This window comes from Astyanax mexicanus, chromosome 16 (genome assembly GCF_023375975.1).
Source record: "Astyanax mexicanus isolate ESR-SI-001 chromosome 16, AstMex3_surface, whole genome shotgun sequence".
Taxonomy (NCBI): Eukaryota; Metazoa; Chordata; class Actinopteri; order Characiformes; family Acestrorhamphidae; genus Astyanax; species Astyanax mexicanus.
The window spans coordinates 1,830,807-1,843,680 of record NC_064423.1 but is presented as its reverse complement, the minus strand read 5'-3'; the positions used below and the strand labels follow the sequence as shown (position 1 = coordinate 1,843,680).

The window sequence follows — 12,874 nt, the reverse complement described above, 5'->3', positions numbered from 1 at the left end:
TTGTGTGCAAGGTCACGCACCCTACGTCGTGCACCTCCATTTTTAACCATGGCTATCGAGACAGTCAACACCAAACTATTGTCTGTTTTAATACTATTGTTACTTTGCACAACCCTTTCAATAGCATCCAAAAACCTGTTCACATTATAACCATCTCTGGAAGACAATACAGCGTTCACATCAGATGTTAAACTATGGCCTCTAAGGGTAATGTCAATAACACCGCCATCACCAGCCAACACTCTGGAGAATGACACTATTTGCGATAACACATTGTGCACATAAGTAGCGTACGAACCCATGTCTGTAGATGGCGCATGACGTAAATTCAATGACCTGTGTAACACAATACTATTAAACCAAAATACTAAAACACCACCATTTCTCACTAACCCCGCAATATCGCTGTCAGATAAACCAAAGTTGGATGCTGTCGGATCGAGTGGCGGATGTCTATTTTCATGTGTACCACCACCTGCCTGATCTGTATGAATAGTTTGTAGACAGTTTTGTGTATCCCTCTCTACAGATTCTAAAACAAGGTTGACATTGTCCTGTAGAAAAGACAACTGCTCACTGTGCGACATCTGTTCCAAAACATCTGTCTGCCAACTATCACCAAACCTACAACGCTTTGATGGCGGGGCTTGTGTGGTACGATTTCTAAACAAGTCAACATCTGCATTACCCTGTGTGAATGTTACTTGTCGGTTATTACTTGGATCGTTAATAGGTGTATCATACGTATTACTTAGATACCGCATTTGTTCGTCAATGGTTAAATGATTAGACAAAACATAATGGTAGCCAAAGTGTTGTGTATCAATGTTTTGCTGAACATTAGGGTTAACATTCGTCTCATACATTTCGCTTAGACGCTGCAATTGTTCATCAAAAGACAACTGGTTCAATGAATCATATTCATCTCTAACACACGGGTTGTTGTCTGACCCCCAAAATCTTTTAGATGCCATATTTGTCTGATTGCTTGTTTTAGATGTAAATATACATTTGAAAATATGTGAAAATGTTGATTTCTGTAACAATGTGGAAAAACACCAGCCGAGAGGATGAGAGAGGATGGCCCCGCAACAGGCAGAAATGGCGATAATTTTATCTCTAACGCCTTTTGCATTTTAAACATTATTTGTATTAAAGATTTGAATTGATCTTTTGACACATTTTCATGTCTACGGTTAACGGCAGATTGTCTACGTAGCTCAATTAAATTGTTCAAATTTTCTTGAGATATCTTTGCATTTAACTGTGACAACCTTTCGTTGTCTTGGGAAGATTTAATACAAGCTTCTGTTAGTTTTCTGTTTGATTCTGTGATTGTTTTGTTATCTAGCAATATTTTTCTGTTTTCTTCAGAAAGCTGTCTTAGAACAGTTAAAACCTCGCCAATACTGTTTAAATCACCATCGGTTCCTACCTGATCTTGATGCTCATGCTCTTGGTTTGATCGTAACTCATTTGCGTCAGTGTCTCTGTGTTTGTCCGAAGCGTTTATTCCAACATTCGGTGGTGCGGCAGCAACAGTTTTTTCGACTGGTTCGCTGAAACTGTTCTGATCCCAGATGTCCGTCAAATCCTCCGACCATTCGTCCTTGTTTAAAACATCCTGGACATCATTGCGCAACACACTTTCTCCATTCGTAGACTGTCCAGCGTTGTTCAAATCTGTGAATAGAGCACATTACATATGAGTCGCTAATCTTAAAGACAAAAGACAAATTGAAATATAGAGTATGCCGAAATGTATGTACCTGTATCTAACAGTATGCAGCTGTCTTCCAGCCTGATGCGTTTTCTGCTTGAAGATGGTTCCCTGTTGCAACGTTTACCAAGCAACACCTCCGGACTGCTCGTTAAGTTTGGCTTAAAGGCTTAAAGGCTCCTGTATCCGCTGTTGTTGGTTATATCCTGTAGTTGAGGATTTTTTGGCTGTTTGTACAAATTGTCGAATCCGGGTGGCGTGATACTATCCACTAAGCGTTTTAGACCTGCTATAGAAATAATATAAGTAACTATCAAGCAACAAACAACACAAATTAGAAAATTAGAAAAATTTGAAAATTAGAAATACTTACCAAGAGGGTCCACATGCGCCGATGTGTTCACAGACTCTGTGGAAATGTAAGAAAATGTTTCTAGTGAATGTCTAGATCTAAACAAAAAGAATAAAAAGACATATATAATTTATACTCACAAAGTTGAGATAAACCTTCAATATTTTGAACGGCTTGGATTGTTTCCAGCTCACAGGTTCCTAGACCAAGAAAATACCTGTTAAGCAAGAATACATTTGTAACACTTTTAAATGACAAACAACAGAATGTATGTAAAACTTTGTTGTAAAAGTCATGCTTACCAAGAAAGCTTGCGTCCATCGTGGTTTTTTCAGGCTAGCGTCTGAATGGGTACCTCCAACAGAGTTGTGAGCCATCTATATACAAGGCCACGTAGACGTGGTGTAGCTTTTGAAACGTAACTACCATGTAAATAGGTTTAGTAGATGTTGTATTATGTGTCGATACAGATTCTTAAAATTGTTAAACTGAAAATTAGATTATTTTTATTCACAGGTTTAGAATTTATACTTAAGAGATTACATTAAACATGTATCTTACTTTTTTAATGTGTTTAGGTAAAAGTGTGTTGTTTTACACAAATAACAATCCAAACATTTAACATCAACCACATTTAAAACATAACAAGCTGAAAATGTAGACCTTAAAAAAAAAACATCTTAATGTGGACAGACTAAAACTAAAAGGATTCCACACATTTACTTTACATTTAAAACATAATGTTCTGAAATGTATGCCTTAAAGACATCTCAAAATGAACAGACTAAACGTAAAAGACCAGCGTAGATTGGTTAGGTGGTAAATACGACCACACAATAGCTTTAAAAAAACATTTAACAGTCCGATCATTTACAATGATTTAATTGACACCCATAATATAAAACATATATTTTAAATGTCTTCAAATTAAACAAAGCTTAAAGTCTCACACACCAAACCACAAGATCTGATACATAGTAGACAGCATGGCTACAGCATTGTTTTGCATACAATTAACACTGAGGGGGGCTCTTATCAAACAACTGTGAGATAATTTACATAGTGATGGATGGTGTTTGTTTAGGGGTGCCTGTGTAGGTCGTAAAACAAGTTACATCCGGGTGGGTGTGAGGTGACGTCTGCGGCAGAAGACAAGGGTGGGGGTTGCTGGTGGGGTAATAAACATGTCAGCCTGTCAATCAGACATGTCCCAAGCCTTGTCAGTCAGCATGCCATAAATCAAAAGATCATAAATCAAGCCATAAATCAGGGGTCATAAATCAAATTGTGACAGACTGTGTATGGTAAATACTACTTACCAGTATTTGTGTATAAACTATCAAGAAAAACTATAGGCATTAAGGTGTTTGGCCAGGTGGCTCATATATTGGATGATTAGCTCATGTTGTGTGCTTGACTGTTTGCAATGAACAACTGCTTAAAAACTGTGGTTAAAAACCAGGGTTAAAAAAATATTATTAATATACAAATATTGATTTCTAAACTCTTAAAACTTTATAATAAAAACTTGTTTTCTTTGCATTATTTGAGGTCTGAAAGCTCTGCATCTTTTTTGTTGTTGTATTTATATAAAACAACAATGTTAATTTTACTCAAACATCTACCTCAAAAATGCATCCTGTGATTTAAGGTTTTGATCTAGGCCTGTGTGTTGTTGATGTTGCTAATTTTATATACATTTTTTTTGTGTACAGGTTACTTCTTCACCGTCGACAGCCACTGCTGTATGTAATAAAATGAGCTGTATGTAATAAAAAACTGCAATCTTTATATTACAATAAACCTTAAAATAGTTTGGATATAATAGTAGCACAGTTACCTTTATAGCCAATCAGCTGAGATAATAAGCTTAGAAAATAATAACAATTTAAAGCTCTCAGTTAATATAAATTCTCAGTAAATCTTACTGACGGCCTTGTAGTCTTGTTTCATTGTGACTGACCCAGTTTACAGACAGGAAACTCGGGGCAAGAAGTGCCAGTCCACTCCAAAAACAACAGTTTTATGTAAATTCGAAATGTAAAAAGTCTTCATCACCATGGAAACGGTCTCTTGAGTAGTCATCCTTTTTGAGCAATTTTACTTCAGTGTGATGCGATGCACTTAAGAAGACAAGGCAACCTCGGAAGCTTTTTAAAGTATGATGCATTATTTATTTGCATTTTTCCTCCTTTCTTAGATCTGTCTGGGATCGAGAGCATTACACATTTCACCACTTCATCCTCTGCACAGCTCCAATCTGTAACATAACGCTGTTTTTTGTTTAGCGTACACAAATATCTCTTTATTGGTTCAGCCTTTACAGTTAATCAGTAATCTATAGATCTCTGTAGAACTCTGTATATGTTTTGGGTTTATATTATCTGATGCTATTAAGATTCATAAGAGAAATCCACAGTAAAAATCCACAGTGTTAAAATCACTGTGTAAACATCGATTGACTCCCTGGGAATTATCCTCACGACCCAAAGTGTTAAACAATCCACAGATATGATGTTATTGCTCACATGGTATCAACTCCCCACAGTATATTCTGTCTCAGAGGCTCCGCCTTTTGATTTTGCCTTGCTCCCAGCATGCTCTGCATTCACCACGATCCTTGTTTTGGGTTAATGTGGGTTTTTATGTGTTTGTGTGTCTGTGTTATAAATGTTTATGGGTAAGAGGGATTTAGTGATGATGCGTCTACAACAAAAAAAATGTATGATACCATTTCAATCAATCAATTAACCATAAATGTTATTTTCAGTGTAGCGTTCACAACTTGAAGGAACTGAAAAAAATATATTAAATTGAAATTAAGTTTAATCAAGCTGAACTAAAAGAAGGAACTAGTTTTAAATATAAAAAGGCAAATGGCAAAAGCATTAAGATTTAAAAAGATTAAATTAAAAAACTCACAAAAAACAAAAACAATTAAAAGAATCAAATGTAAAAGGATAAATGGACAAGCTAATTCATTATATTCATTCATTGTAATTATAAACACAAACAAAAAATAAAAATTAACAATAAAAAAAAAAGACTAAAAATAAGTAACTAAAATTATACTAAAATGAAATAAAAATGTATAGAATAAAAATAAATAAACAAATAGATAGTTAAATTAATTAATAATTTATTTAACATTAATTCAAGCATATAATACAAGGATTATTATGTCCCTCATTATTTAAATGCCAGTTAAAGTAAGATTTTTTTAATTATCTGGAATGTTTTTCTTTGTTAGGTAAGAGCAACTGGTAACTGGTAACATGACTTTTGTTTAAGTGATTTCTATTTGCTGAGAAAAACATCTTTTATAACATTTTTTTCTTCCTTCTAAATAAACTGAATCCAAGTCCAACATTTCAACATTATACCTTTTGCACATTACTGTTTTACTGCTGTATTGTTTTTTTTTTTTATGAATGAATCTCATAAGATTCATAAGGTTCTACTATGACACAGTTACAGTTTTCTCTAATATATTGTTTTTTGTGGTTGTATTGAAGAGCTCCTGAGAGCCGTAGTGGTTCACTCTGCTGTAGACTGAGCTCTGGGACTCTTTGGATTGGATCAGGTAAAGTTGGTCGGTAACCACAGACACATCAGTGACTAAAAGACAGACTTGGTCAAAAGGAACATGTAACCTGTCTCCCTTATGAATTCTCAAACCTCCATTAATCCACCCACTGGTAATGTAGCCCTCCTGAATTATTGAGGCAGTGAAGAGAGGCATGGGCATGGGGTTTCTTTTTGTGCCTTTCTAACAACATGATTATAGACTACAGTTTTTGTTAGCTCTTGAGTTCTGACAAATGTTAAGATAGTTTTTAATAAGTCAAATTAAAGTTAAATTATTATATTTGTAATATAAATTTCACAGCAAATATGATAAATCAAGATGCTAGTGGCATCAATTCTTTCCATAATAGGCATGTCCTCCAACCCTCACTCACCATCAGTGTGTAGTCTTTCCCAGTAGGGCTACCTTCTCTTGGCAGTTATGTTTTATAAAATGGTTAACTGAAAAGTTATAGTGCTGTAGGCATAAAAACAAGTTTTCTTTTTTTCTTTACTGCAGTTGGAAAGTTCAGGATAGTTGCGAACTGTAATGCAGTAAATGCTGGATTCATTTTCCCAAGTCATTTTTTATGCTGTATTATAAAACAAAAACACAACTTGACCTTCAATACAGAAGCAATAATTAGATATTTCAAATAAAAAAAAACAAATTGCTGTATTTTACGGACTATAAGGTGCACTGCATTAAAAGGGGCACTATCAATAAACTTCTATTTTCTGGTGTTTTTTTCATACATTAGGCACACTGGATTATAAGAAGCCTAAGTAAACAAAACTGTAATTCTTAAAAAAATAATTTTCTTTTAAAGTCAAACGAGCACTGAAAGTAATATAGACAGCTGTTTCTCTTGAAAACTGTTTATTTGGGGAAGTAAAGTGCTTCAGTTTATTTACAGTAAGCTTAGATTTCCAATATTTTCAACAGCGCGTTTAGCAGCAGCGTATTTAGCAGCAGCGTATTTAGCAGCAGCGCTAGCAGCGATTATCACTAGTAAATGCCGCCGGACAGCACTAGACCGAGGAGTATATTAAGCGTTTCAATAACCCAGGCCACTATCAGATAGCAGTTTGTTTTGCGTAGCTTGTTTTAACCAGAGGTGGAAAAAGTGCTGAAAAATTGTAATTAAGTAAAAGTACCTTTACTTTGCTAAAAATCAACTCAAGTAAAAGTAAAAGTAGCCATCTAAAAATCTACTCGAGTAAAAGTAAAAAATAACTCAATTTAAAATGTACTTTGAGTAAAAGTTATAGTTACTTTTAATTATTTGATGTAAAGAAGTACAACAAATCATAAATTAAATATTTTTAATGAACTATTATTGCACATAATAATTTGGATCTTTCAGGCAGTATTTGTTCAGACCTCCCCATAAAACTTTTTTAAGAACAAGTGGTATAGGTTTCTATGATCCATTTTTTCTTTACTGTTAAAAAGTTATGGTCATATATGTGAATATAAACCGTATTTTAATAGTTTTACAGTTCATTATTATTTTTTAAATTGACATCGCTATGCTAACTGCTATTTACATTTTTTAACATTTAAGCAGACTGTTTAATAATAAAAATACTCACTACCACATGCTTTCACAGGTTTGCTGTGGAAGTTTTGAAAGCTGACAGGTGTCTGGCGGGAGACATTTTACATTGCATGAGGACGTTATTGCCTCGTTATTCCACGCGCAAGCATTTTTATCCCCCCAGATGTTTTTCAGTAACGGGGAGTTTTTCAATGTAGTGAAGTAAATTACTTGTGTCAAAATGTACTTGAGTAAAAGTGAAAGTACCTATTTTAAAAACTACTTTAAAAATTACAAATTACTCATAAAATCTATTCAATTACAGTAATGTGAGTAAATGTAATTCATTACTTTCCATCTCTGGTTTTAACACAGTAAACACATAGACTGCAGTCCGATATACTCACATCTGAAGGGTGAAAGAGCTAGCGCTGTGGTTAGTGACCAACGCTAATAAGGCTCCAGCCTTGGTGCTGGAGAAACTTCACTGAAACTCCCTTATAAAGCTGCACTTTAGCAGAGCAGCTTTACTGCTCCTCACAACCTGACTGGTAAAATTCATACAAAAGGTGCACCGGATTATAAGGCGCACTGACGATGTGCTCAGTTTTTGAAGTATTAACTGAATACATAAGGGAAGGTAGCCCTGGTTGGCAAGACTACACACTCTTGATGACTTGTGGGGTGGTGGGCATTATGCAAATAAATAACAAAAATAATGTCAGGAAAACTAGTCCTAAAACAAAAAAAAAACCCTTACATGACAATTTATATACATTATTCAGTTTAAAATGATTTATCTAAAAGTTTACTGCACCACAGCATACATTTAAATGTATTTAATTTAAATGTGCAGTTTCCTGCAATTACACATATTCAAGGTCTTTAAGCTCATTATAATTTTATGTTTTTAATTATTTTATCTACAGCAAGAAATGTAAATAATCTACTATGGTATGCTATATTATTACTTTTTTATGTTCACTGTGTTTGTATAAAAAAAAATGTTTTTGTTCAATATTTTTATTACTTCAGTATCTGCTTAAATTGTAGTTGGATTTTGTAAAATGTAAATAAACGTTTTTTTTTTTTTTTTTTTACAATCATAGAGCATTGTGCTTTCAATGTTTTATGTATTGTTTTACTGGATCTAGCTACTTTGCCTCTGAGTGAGACAGTTTCCATGCACTGACTGCTCCCCTGAGTAATCACAGCTAACTGCACGCCACAAGTGACATCAGTGTGCTTTACACATGATATTTACTCCTGTATGAATTAAATGCTTTTAATTAACAATAAAACATACAAATACGATGCATTTAATTAGCAGCTGTATGCTTTTAAATAAGTGATGGCTAATTAGCGTAATGCCTTTTAAACACATTGGTGAAATTGTGTTATGTTTGTTTTGACAGTTTTGTTAATGATGGCAGACCTAAATTATTTAATGTTTTAGATGGATATGCAAATAAGCTGCCAGATCATGCAATCCTATTGTCTTGAATTCCCTGGTGGAAACTGAGCTTCTTAACATAATATGGGAAACCTCTACATACATAAGCATTCCTAATGGCACTCTTTGGATTGGTGGAGGTGGGCTAACTCCTTTCTTGAGATCATTCTTATTGAAATATATCTGTTGTCCACATGCATGCAGCTTTCAATAGTATGTAATTAAATAATTATATGGATAAAGATCTTAGGTGGGTTGATGGGGGATATCTGTGTGGATTATGGGAGTGTTCTTAACCCTAGAACAGGGGTGTCCAAACTTTTTTTGTTGGGGGCCAGAAGGAGAAATATATTTGAAGTCACGGGCCACAGACTCTTTTAATAAAACAAATAATGAAATATACCACTTTAAATAATACTTTTTCCTGATTACTTTCATTTACACACCATTTTACTTGACTTACTATCTTTATCTTTGACAGTGTTGTGTAAACTAAGATTTTTCAAATTGATGTTTCATTTCATGATGTCCCTTAATATTAAACTCCTTAATTACGGCAACTTTTAGACTCTTTGGCCCGTTTTTCTGAGCTTCAACTGAACACTCTCTCCGCTTTTAGACTCTTTGGCCCGTTTTTCTGCGCTTCAACTGAACACTCTCTCCGCTTTTAGACTCTTTGGCCCGTTTACACTCTCTCCGCTTTTAGACTCTTTGGCCCGTTTCTGACACCTAGTGTTCAAACTTTGAGTCTCACATTATAAAAACCTGCTTAACAGCGGGCCAACTTTCATTCTATTTCTAAAATACCTCGAGGGCCGCTCCAAAAAAGGAAACGGGCCACAAATGGCCCGCGGGCCGTAGTTTGGACACCCCTGCCCTAGAACTTTAACGCCGGGGGATTTTAACCCACACAATATTTTTTTTGTGATTTTCTCATTGTGTTGCTGCTGTTTGATATGCATGGGACTTTGAGGAGCTTTAGGGTGATGATCATTGATGTCATTAATTGTATGGTTGATTCTCTCCCCCCATCTATAGTTTTTAGAAGCATGCGTTCGTGTGATTTTCATCCTATGTTAGTGATAGATTAAGATAGGGTAAGATATTTTATGGGTGTAGTTTTTACCTGATGTTAGTGTGTTTGTGTGTTTTTAACCATTTTTCTGCTTTTTTTATAGGGTCATCCATGGTAACTTTTAATTTTATGTGATGTTGTATGTTGTAAAAATTAAAGAAAGGTTCCAAAACTTGTCATACAGTGAATACCCAACGTTAGAGACGGTGTTACTAATATTAACATTAGGGTTAAGCAATTATAGAGATAGTAAGTTATACATTTGCTATGTGTGTATGTGAAATACTTAGTGGTACATAAGAAGCATATTTATACGTATAAAGAACTGATCACAAAAAAAAGAGTTTGTTTATTGTGAAAGGATCCTGTGTATAGAAATAGACCAGCTGGAGATAAAAAAAAATAGGTCGTAATGTCTGTGCAGATTTGTGAAGGGACTGTAAATTTGATGTAAAGTGATTTTGAATATTGTAAATTCAATAGATAGATCAGTTTTGTACATATGATCTTTCACACAATCCAGTTTAAAATTGGAAAGGAAAGTTGAACAGAGTAAATGACACTACCCAGGCATTTTTATCCATTTTAACTCCCAACGGAATACTATGTGAACAAAGTCTGATGTCCCAACAAATCGTTTCTCTTTAGGAGACAATCACTTCAGAGTGCAGGACAGGTCAGTCAGTCCTGTACTTGAGTCTGCTCTTAACATGGAAATGGTCTTAGAGTGAAGTTTAGCAAGTGTGCCTGGGCAGATGAGACAGGTTGAACTCAGGTGCCCAAACTGTCTATTAAAAAGCTTAAAAGTGCTCACCAAGACTCAATGTTCTGCCACACTGGTTCCTAAAAGCCAGATTTACCACAGTCCTGTGGGAGCTTGCGTGTGGATCGAGTATGTGTGTGTGTGTGTGTGTGGCTGAACTGGTAGTCAGGTGACAGGAACAGATATTTTTCACCTCTTTCTCTCTGTGGGATGGAGCCGAGTGCACAGGCCGCAGTGTATCTGTTAGTCTGTGTGGTTGCGGCGCTCAGAATGAGGGCAGCTGTAACACTGGTGCTCTGGTGCAATCTTAAAAGCATTTATGCGCAAATCAATCGTGGAACAAACCACAGACTGACAGCGGCCCTGCCAAACCAATTCCCTGAAAGGGCTCAAGGGCTGCCTGACCACAGCTACAGGAAAAGGCTCGCATGTTCACATTGATCTGATTCACACATGGTTACTGCTGGCTCTATTTTAGAATATTCCTACACTGAAAACCTACATTTAGTTTAGCTTTTGGAAATGTTACTGTTAGATTAAAGCTGTACATAGGGAATTGGCGTAAACTCAGGTTTGTGGACGGTGGAGTGGGTGGATTACAGTGTTTTTTTCTATGTGTCTATGTTACCTTCTGACTTTCTCCCATTTGTGAGGCTGTTAAATTCAGATCTATCACACTCTGATAATATCACATTCACTATTCTCCATAAATTCAGTCAAAACTAAATTAATATTTCTGGCCAGACACTTATGAGAATCTTTGGAAGCCCACAGTCAAATTTATGAAAATAAAAATGTTTTCCTGGATTCTTTAGACAATTGGTGAAGCTTTGTACAGGCAGCACAATTTATTATGAAGGGGGGGGGGGCAGCTTTTCTTTACCAGAGGTTATCTTCCAACACCTGCATTGTCAAACTGACGCTATGTCTTCCTAACTAGTAGCTATTTGTTAAATTATTGAACACTAGTTAGCTAGGGTGACCATATTTTCATTTGGGTAAACCAGGACACCTGGTAGCGGGGGTGGAGCGTTGTGTGTGTGCTCTTCCTATGAGACTGCATCGGAAGGGGAGGGGGAGAGCTCCACGCTGACAGTTACGCTGCTCTCTGGTCCAATGAAGTTACAATGAAGTAATTTAAAAACCAGGACATTTCCTCACTTTCTGAAAAAAACACCCGGGACAGGACGTGAAATACGGACATATCCCGGGAAATACGGACGTTTGGTCACCCTATAGTTAGCTGACTTAGTTAGCTAGTAACTTTGTGACTGGAACTCTTACCATACCCTCTTTCTTTTTTTTTAACAATGTAGCAAAAATGAATGTTGAAGGGAATACCAGGAATGTTTCTGATGTATTTAAGAATCTTGAAGCTCTTGATACTTTAGTTGCTCCTGAAACGCTTGATGGTCTTGAAGTTCTTAGTGTTCCTGAAGCTCCCGATGGTCTTGGTGTTCCTGAGATGGAGAAGGTTCTAGTTGTAGATCCTTTAATGATGAGGAGGAGTTTGAGGATGCAGTGATGGACCGGGACAGTGCAGAGTCTCTCAGAGAACATATCTCCAGGCGTTAGTTCCGTTCGTTGTGTATCTCCTCACTGTTGGATGGCTCTTTTTAAGGCTGTACCTCCGCAATGAAATGTGTCTACTTGACCAGTTTTAAAGTGTACAAATACTGGAATATTACTGCTGCTAAAGTGTAAAAAAGTGTAGTTAGGCGTTCCTCTAACTATCCATTGGTAGGATATATTTATTTCTGATTCAATAAAACAGCTGACAACTACAGTCATATGAAAAAGTTTGGGCACCCCTATTAATCTTAATCATTTTTAGTTGTAAATATTTGGGTGTTTGCAACAGCCATTTCAGTTTGATATATCTAATAACTGATGGACACAGTAATATTTCAGGATTGAAATGAGGTTTATTGTACTAACAGAAAATGTGCAATATGCATTAAACCAAAATTTGACCGGTGCAAAAGTATGGGCACCCTTATTATTTTATTGATTTGAATACTCCTAACCACTTTTTACTGACTTACTGAAGCACAAAATTGGTTTGGTAACCTCATTGTGCTTTGAACTTCATAGTCAGGTGTATCCAATCATGAGAAAAGGTATTTAAGGTGGCCAATTGCAAGTTGTTCTCCTATTTGAATCTCCTCTGAAGAGTGGCATCATGGGCTCATCAAAACAACTCTCAAATGATCTACAAACAAAGATTGTTCAACATAGTTGTTCAGGGGAAGGATACAAAAAGTTGTCTCAGAGATTTAACCTGTCAGTTTCCACTGTGAGGAACATAGTAAGGAAATTATGATAAAAAAAGCAAAAACAAAAGAAACCTTTCAGGAGGTAAACACATTTTCATAGCACTGTACATATTAGATGTAATCTTTC

At 35.7% G+C, this 12,874-nt stretch overlaps 1 long non-coding RNA gene across 1 annotated transcript; it reads right to left on the bottom strand.

Moving 5' to 3' along the window:
* Positions 1-1,460: 1,460 nt before the first annotated feature.
* On the bottom strand, positions 1,461-1,885 carry LOC125782251 (uncharacterized). Its single transcript, XR_007424862.1, has 2 exons — positions 1,770-1,885; positions 1,461-1,683 (listed from the first exon to the last, which is right to left on the bottom strand). It is a non-coding gene; the product is annotated as an uncharacterized LOC125782251 (long non-coding RNA).
* Positions 1,886-12,874: the final 10,989 nt, after the last annotated feature.